Here is a 9,118-nt window from a genome sequence, read left to right on the forward strand (position 1 = left end):
CCACGGATCCCCAAAACTTACAGTAACTCAAGATTTAAATTGTAACATTTCTTCAAGCCTTTGTGGATCCCCTGTGATGGCATCGCCCCGGTAGACCATAGGTTGAGAACCACTGGCCTTGATGGTCTCCCAAATACCTTCTATTCTTTACATTTAACAATTCTATGAACTTTAAGGTTCCTTTTCTTTTTCTACCTTTTAATTTTTTTTGTGGGCAACTGTTTTCAACAGGTGTCCCCACACTCTTTCTGTCTTAGAGTCATCTCCTACCAATACTCTAGACCAGGGGTGTCAAACTGGCGGCCTGTGAGCCAGATGTGTCATGCACAGGCCACACCCACCCACCCCAACAAATGGGAAAAACATTACAAAATGTCATGTGATGGCAACATGATGTGGCGAGTTTGACACCTGTGCTCTAGATAGTCATTGCTTTCTATAAAACAATTTGGTGTTTTCTTAACATTCACACCTGCTTAGGGTATCGCCTGAATATGAGGAAATACCTTATGTTAGGTAGCTCTGACTGGGTTCAAGTCATACTCAGTCATCTGAGTTCATTTACTTCACTAATACAATATAACGAGGAGAAATAAATTATCGTTTATGGCACCTCTAATTACAGCTACCCGATTATGACTAACAGGGGATCTGATGTTTAAAAAAAATATGTGTAAGACATGCATCCTTGGAGAGATCCATTATGAGGAAAAATATAGCACCCAGAGTACCAAGTTTGATTGATGTGCTCCCTGTGGTTATATTACAGGTGAAACTCGAAAAATTAGAATATCGTGCAAATATATTAGAATATCATTTATTTCAGTAATGCAACTTAAAAGATGAAACTAATATATGAGATAGACTCATTACATGCAAAGCAAGATAGTTCAAGCCATGATTTGTCATAATTGTGACGATTATGGCTTACAGCTCATGAAAACCCCAAATCCACAATCTCAGAAAATTAGAATATTACATGCAATCAATAAAACAAGAATTGTACATAGAACAATATTGGACCTCTGAAAAGGATAAGCATGCATATGTACTCAGTACTTGGTTTGGGCTCCTTTTGCAGCAATTACTGCCTCTATGCGACGTGGCATGGAAGCTATCAGCCTGTGGCACTGCTGAGGTGTTATGGAAGACCAGGATGCTTCAATAGCGGCCTTCAGCTCTTCTGCATTGTTCGGTCTCATATCTCTCATCTTTCTCTTGGCAATGCCCCATAAATTCTCTATCGGGTTCAGGCCAGGCGAGTTTGCTAGTCACTCAAACACAGTAATCCCATGGTCATTGAACCAGATTTTGGTCCTTTTGGCAGTGTGGGCAGGTGCCAAGTCCTGCTGGAAAATGAAGTCAGCATCCCCATAAAGCTCGTCTGTGGAAGGAAGCATGAAGTGCTCCAAAATCTCCTGGTAGACAGCTGTGCTGACCCTGGACTTAATGAAGCACAGTGGATCAACACCAACAGATGACATGGCTCCCCAAATCAACATAGACTGTGGAAACTTCACTCTGGACTTCAAGCATCTTGCAGTGTGTGCCTCTCCATTCTTCCTCCAGACTCTGGGTCCTTGGTTTCCAAATGAGTTGCAAAAGTTGCTCTCATCAGAAAAGAGGACTTTGGACCACTGAGCAACAGACCAGTTCTGTTTTTCTTTGGCCCAGGTAAGACGCTTCTGACATTGTTTGTTGTTCAGGAGTGGCTTGACAAGAGGAATATGACATTTGAAGCCCATATCCAGGATCTGTCTGTGTGTGGTGGCTCTTGATGCACTGACTTCAGCTCAGTCCACTCCTTGTGAAAGTCCCCAACACTTTTGAATGGCCTTTTCCTGACAATCCTCTCGGCTGCAGTCATCTCTGCTGCTTGTGCACCTTTTTCTTCCACACTTTCCCCTTCCACATAACTTTTTATTAATGTGCTTTGATACAGCACTTTGGGAACATCCATTTTCATTTGCAATTACGTTTTGAGGCTTTCCCTCCTTATGGAGAATGTCAATAATGGTTTTCTACACAACTGTCAGGTCAGCAGTCTTTCCCATGATTGTGATTCCTATTGAACCTGACTGAGAGACCATTTAAAGGCTCAGGAACCCTTTGTAGGTGTTATGGCTTAATTAGCTGATTAGAGTGGGACACTTTGAGCCTAGAACATTGAACCTTTTCACAATATTCTAATTTTCTAATTTTCTGAGATTGTGGATTTGGGGTTTTCATGAGCTGTAAGCCACAATCATCTCAATTATGACACATCACTGCTTGAACTATCTTGCTTTGCATGTAATGAGTCTATCTCATATATTAGTTTCACCTTTTAAGTTGCATTATTGAAATAAATGAACTTTTGCATGATATTCTAATTTTTCGAGTTTCATCTGTAGATAAAAATATTTTATTAGGAAAGCTAATTTATGCAACCTGCCTGTAGATTGCCAAATAAATGGTTATCTTTCTAGATAGTTGCCTCCGATCATGGAATCAAACTCTTAACCCACAACTTATTTACTGAATCACATAAAAACATATGGAAATCACATAAAGCTACAATAAGATCTGAAAAAAACTTCCAATGCTACTTAAAAGGTAAGTTGTGTGTGGATAGGGAAATAACAACAACAACAACAACAACAACAACAACAACAATAATAATAATAATAATAATAATAATAATAATAATAATAATAATAGTTAATCTTAGGCTCAAGCTTGATAAGACCCAGAAGTGTTCAACATGCCCATACAGGTGAGTGGGAGACTAACTGAAAAAAGAAAACAGATGCATTTTCTTCGGTGTTTACATTCTTGCTAAAACACAGAAAGCCTGTTTTATGATCTTGAGCATCTGGAGCCAGTCACCCTGCAAAGGAAACTTAGAATACATACATTATGTGGAATTAACAACTGTGTCCAATGAATTCCTAAGGAAGGTTTCAGAGGTTTGAAAATTGTAACATTATTTACATTTAATGTTATTCTTTCACCTCTATCTAATTCCAATTATATCTAGAGTATGGCAGTTTATAGGCATTCCTCACCCAGAAGTGACTAGAAGAAGGGCTGTTGCCCAGTGGCAGAGCTCCCATTTTCTGGGATGAGTTTGAGCTGGTGACTCTTGAGGAAGTGGGCAGCAGGACTCATTTTGTTGTCTGCTTGGCCCCATTTATCGGATCTGGGACTCTTCTGGGTCATGAAGTGGCCAGGGAGGTCATCACCAATGATTGGGTCCATGCTGAGGTACAAACCTCTCTTGACAGAGGGGATGGTGCCCCCTGCCTTGAAAGAGGCAATGCTGTCCACCCCCTGCCTCCTCAAGAGGCCAAATGAGAATCCTGGAGGAAACAGATCATCCTCATTTCAGGCAGGTTTCAGGTTGGACTTTAGTACTGAGACAGCTTTATTCATGCTTGCCAATCACCTATGACAGAACTGGGATGGCAGTGGTGCATCCATCTTGTTCTCCTGTATCTCTCAGTGGGTTTTGATAGTATCAACCACGGCATTTTTTGAGATGATTCTGTGGGTTAGGAATTGGGGGCACCGTTTTATGAAGGTTCTCTTCCTTTCTCAAGAGCTGGTTTCAGTAAGCTTCAATGTGTATGTGTGTTGTGGGGTGGGGAGATATTGTTTCCTCACTACTCCTGCCCGGATGCTGCAGGATTCTATTCTGTCTCCCCTCCTTTTCAACAATTACAATGAAACTGCTGGGTGAGGTCATCTACCAATTTGGGCTTTGGGATTGTCAGTATGCTAAACATACCCAAGTCTATCTTTTGACTCCAGGACAGCCAAGTAAAGCTGTTGAGATTCTGTCCCAGTGCCTAGAGGCTATGTGGGTTTATGTGATGGAATCTGGTGCAGAGTCACCAGAGGGAGAGAGTTTTTCCCAAGGACCTAAGAGGCAAATCAGCCTGGAATCCTTGGCAGGCAGGAACTGTATCTAATAGTTATACAGATTGTGCTTTAGTCTGGCAAGATTCCTGTCTATAGATGAGTAGTGATGAAGAAATTACTCATGCCATTCTGGGTTCCTTGCTCCTGATGGTTTAGATGGGGAGGAGGAACTGTCTCAGCCAGTCCTTGAGTACTGAAGATTTGTCCTGAAATGAATACAAACTCCAGCTCCTTTGTCATGCAATGGTGGTTTATTGATTAGCTTAGCAAACAACAAATACTCTTCTCTGACAAGAAAGGCTAAAAGCGAGGCAAGGTTAGAGTTGGGTTTGAGTTTGCTCCCTTTCTTTTTATTACCATTATCATGAGACACACCACACCACACCTAGGCCTATACGCAGTTCTAAATCTGGCCACGCCTAACCCATAGCAGCACAGGACATACCCCTTTTAAGGTTGTATATGGAATTGATTTCGTAGCTGTACCTGAATTACCTGAGATGATGGAGCCTGTCAAACTGATTCTAAACAATCCTATCAAAGCTGAGTGGCTTTGGGTGTTTGGACCCTCCAGGTTGGGGGATAGTCCAACTCCTGATCTTGTCCACTCCCCAATTCAAGGCTTGTGCACAAATTAGGGCTCTTCCCAGGCCCACAGCTCTTGCTTAGCGTAGCAACTGTTCAAAGCTACAACAATGCGAAAAATATGACTTACAATTGGCCCTCGTGGACATCTCCGTGTCCCTGTGATTACATGATCATAAAACTGAGTGCTTGGCAACTGCTGCACACTTATGATGGTTGCAGCATCCCATGGTCGCATGATTGTCATTTGCAAATTTTCCAGCAAATGAAGCAGAATCAATGGGGAAGCCAGCAGGGATTCTTGCACTTACATGATGTCTTGCTTAATGACCGCAGTGATTTGCTTAATAAGTGCGCCAACCATTCATAAAATTGGGAACAGTCATGCAATGCCACACTCAACAATTGGACTGCTTGAATGATCAATTTTCTGGTGCCTATTGGGGTCATAAGTTGAGGTAAACATTCAATTTACAGTAAATCAACCCAATCTCTACTGTTTCTTGTGAGTTAATAGATGGCTGCACTTAAATGTTTCTCAATGTGTCCAATTCTTCTTTAGAACCACAATATAAGGCAGGATTCTGAATCACGTCAGAAGTGGGGAATTCAGGTGAAGTATACTTAAAAACATTTTTCAGATCTTTGTGTCCGCTCATCAAGAGATACAAGACATAAGGGTGCTGTGTGCATACGCTTAACTTTCATACAATCAGTCAGACTGAATGGGATTGTTATAGTGCTTTGAGTTACATCTTAATCTGCAGGGTGCAGAAAGTACCCAAGATCACGTTGAGAACATGCATGCTTGAGCAGCTAATTTGGTAGCCTCACTCTTGACTGTAAACAGGATTATTTGCCAAGGTCTCAAAGGATGTGCGACACTTTTTATATTTAAAGAATAATAGTAGAAAGGTATGACTATGACAATCAGAGAAAAAAAAAAAAACAGAAAGCCAAAGGAAAGTAGAAGAACCAAAAGAAAGAAATATTAGGATATTATGGAGAGGTGTGAAACCATCTGGTTATCTCTCTTTCTCTTTCTCTGTCTCAACATCTTATCACATTCTTTGTATGGTGGCTGAGGTTTATTATATGGGTTGCCCTTATTACCGGTAAATACAGAAATCTGAGTTCACTAGATATTTGCTACTGTTGTCCCAAAAAAGAGATTTTCTAATGGATGAGAGTCATTCAGAGTTAGCTGAACTTCCTGGATGGAAGCTGTTCCAAATGTGAACATTGACCTAGAGCAATAGGACAGAGATTTTCCTTGCCTTTGAGGTGTAGTCATGTAGGGTTTGCCTAGAAAAAAATAACATCTAATTTGTAAGAATTGTCCCCTCCCTGATATTTTGCTTCATGGAAAATCAGCAGCCACAAGCTTATACTGGGAAGCTGCAAGGTTATTATGAGACTCATTGGATCACAACACTTGAAACAAAAATGGCATATATATTTCTGTAAATAAATAATATTTAGCACATCAACATCTTCTGCAAATCTTTGGAACTGGTATGATTTTTTTAAAATGATATTTTACCAGTTAAACAGATACAGGTTTGGACCTTAGTGTAAGTAAGCTTAAAGTTGTGGTGGTGCAGTAGTCAGAATGCAGTATTGCAGGCTAATTTTTCCCACTGCCAGCAGTTCAATCCTGATCAGCTCAAGGTTGACTCAGCCCTCCCTCCTTCTGAGGTCAGTAAAATGAGGGCCCAGATTGTTGGGGGCCATAGGCTGACTCTGTAAACCACTTAGAAGGGGCTGCAAAACACTATGAAGCGGTATAGAAGTCTAAATGCTATTGCTAAAGAACTTCAAAGAAGGAAAGTTTCTCATCCACTCTATCTCCATGCCGTCAGCTGTGCCTATCTAGCTCCTCCAAGTTTTGTGGTAACCTTAGTAATAGAGGATCCATTATATAGTGAACAATATGGTATGCATGAGGATATGGGTGTATTTAACTGATTTATTTGGCGCCCACTTAACACACAATTGTATAACAGTAGTCATTGTAAAACCTAATTCCAAAAGTGCTTTTCCAAAAGGCAACTGGGTTTTTTTTCCCCCTTGAAAACCTTTCACTTCTCATCCAAGAAGCTTCTTTAGTTCTGGGTGAATGGTGGAGAATGAAAGAATTTATTTGTTTGGTTTGTCAAGCATGTATGAGAAAACAAGTATAAGTATGAACATAACATATAAGCATGTAAGTATAAACAGGTATAAGTATATAAATAATAACTGAGTGTGAATAAATGGGAACAGTAGGACAGGGATGGTAGGCACGCTGGTGTGCTTATGCGCTCCCTCTAAATTTATATTTGCAGTCATCTGGATGAGAAGCTGGATTAAATATTTTCAAGGGAAAAAAAAAACTCAAGAAAGTCCAGTTGCCTTTTTTGGAAAAGCACCTTTGGGACAACCATGGCCTGCATGACTGAGAATTTCCAAAGACATGCAAAATCTAATGTCGTTCTAAAATCTAATGATTCCACAGTGGTTTTGAAGCCAATGATGCTTCCTAATCACTGGTATACAAAGCAAAATCCAACCAACTGCATGGGGGTGATGGAACTCATATGTCTGGTATGGAGTCCATGCTTCCTTTTTCATCTGGGTGTAGCTCGGCTCTTAAACTCGAGAAGGAGATGCATCTCAACCCAATGCTGAGATACATTTTGCGGTGGATTACTTGTTGCTCTATCTCCTCTCCATCGATCGCTTCCCAACCTTCTCTCACATTCCCCTCGCTCGCCTTCCTTAGAACATCCTAATCCCTTTCCCCCCCGCCCACCATTTCAACCAGCAGGAATGGGACTGCTTTATTTTTCTCCCGTTTCTCAGGCTTGCTAGCTGCACGAGCCCGACTTTTTTGGTACGAGGAACACTGAAGACATTCACGGCGGCAGATACGGTTGTGTCCTGAGCACCTCGTCCTGCAACATACCTTCTTCCCTGATCTCACTGCTTGCTTGGTGGAAAGAAAAAACCTGGCACGACTTCACTGCACAAACTAACCACAGTCAACGCTAGATGGAGCAATGAGTCAATGCACTGGAGGGCTTTCGTCTCTGGAGACATCCGCTCTATCAGGAGTGGGTCCCAGGTGAGACCTGGCAATCTGGATGGCAGGCACCCTCCCAAATGATGCCTTGGGCTTCTCTTCCAGGCTATTCAGTGCTGTAATCAGAGCTGGGGGAACTGTCAGATAGCTGGGACATCTGTGGAACGCAGCAGGGGAAACATGCATCTCAGTTGGCTGACATGCTCACTGCATTTAGCCATCTCTCTTTTGGTGCCTGTCCCTTCCTTTGAGAATGAGGAACATTAGGGCAATAAAGGAATGATAACCGTAGTAAATATTCCAGTAGCTTAACTATTGCAGGAAACGTACGCTGCTGAAGTGGGGGCAGGAGGAGGAGGAGAAGGCAACCCTCTCTGCAGGCTGCATTTCTCACCCTCGCTACAATTAAGCACAAATCAACTCTCATGATCCACAGCACAAAAGATATGCTGGAAGCATCATGCTGATCAGACATCCTTTGGAAGTCGGGATAGGTTTCTTATAATGCATAGATGTGGCATATGCCGGATAAGTATAACCTGAATGCTAACTGTTGGCAAAGTAGTCTGTCTCCCTCATGCCAAGTAATTTCTACATAGTTTTCTAACTCAGCCCAGAGGAGGAAATTTCCTAAATTTGATGCGTGCATCAATCCACAGGGCTATGTGCCAAGCCTATGCAACTCAGGAAAGCACCGGGTATCAGTGGTGGTTGAACAAGGTACTCTGAAAGATACATGCACAACAGGTAGAAGGACATTATATAATACTACTACTATAAGCTCCATCAATTTGCCCCATTTGTCTCTGCTCTCCCCCTCCACATGTTCCCCCAGCTATGCTTGCTGTAAATGAGAAGACATGCATGAGAAAGAATAAAAGATCACTCACCAGTGTTTTGTATTATGAAGCTGAAGTGAAGTAAATTAATAGTCCACGATGTTCATTCAGTAAGATCACATTGATTTCTCTAGTGTGATTAAGCTTCTGGACAGAGAGACTCCGGATCTCTTCCCCACAATGAGTGACTAATTAAAAACAAGCATACATGCATATTGGCTATGAGCAATTTCTGGAATTGAAGCCTGCCAGCATGAAAGCTTTTCCAAAACACAAAGCAAGGAAAAAGAAAAAGAAGAAGAAGAAGAAAAAAAACCCTTTGCAGCAACACAAGACAATATCCAAATAAACACTACTGGATTCTTGAACAGTTGGTGCTCCCCTAGCACTGTAGCCAAGACCTGCTATCAAAGAGTCTTATTTGTGTTGTCAAGGAAGCCCTGGCTATATGATGCTATATGCAATTATCCTCTTGCTTCTCTCTCACTCTCTGTCTTTCACAACTGATCAGCCCAGCAAGCGAGTAGGAAAGAAGAAGAAAAAGTAATCATTGTCCAGAGTAAAGGAAAGGGAATAAAAAAAGAGAGAAAACAGGATTGTAAGTGACTGCCACCCAGACAGATCAAATACGCTTTAGAGTTGCCATTTAAAAACACTTAGTTTTATGTGAAATCCATAAGAGTGAAACCAGTCCGGGTCCTGGATGTGGGTCGAGCAGTTCACAAGC

General features: G+C 41.6%; 1 protein-coding gene across 1 annotated transcript in view; it reads right to left on the reverse strand.

The window, feature by feature from the left end:
* Nucleotides 1-8,700, reverse strand: part of ANKFN1 (ankyrin repeat and fibronectin type III domain containing 1) — a 127,178-nt gene extending 118,478 nt beyond the window's left edge. Inside the window, exon 1 of the mRNA XM_087925146.1 lies at nt 8,443-8,700. The gene's annotated coding sequence lies outside the window, so the exon portion shown is untranslated. The remainder of the gene's footprint in view (nt 1-8,442) is intronic.
* Nucleotides 8,701-9,118: the final 418 nt, after the last annotated feature.

The sequence above is a fragment of the Pseudonaja textilis genome, chromosome 2 (assembly GCF_049901715.1).
Source record: "Pseudonaja textilis isolate UNSWEBS1 chromosome 2, rPseTex1.2, whole genome shotgun sequence".
Taxonomy (NCBI): Eukaryota; Metazoa; Chordata; class Lepidosauria; order Squamata; family Elapidae; genus Pseudonaja; species Pseudonaja textilis.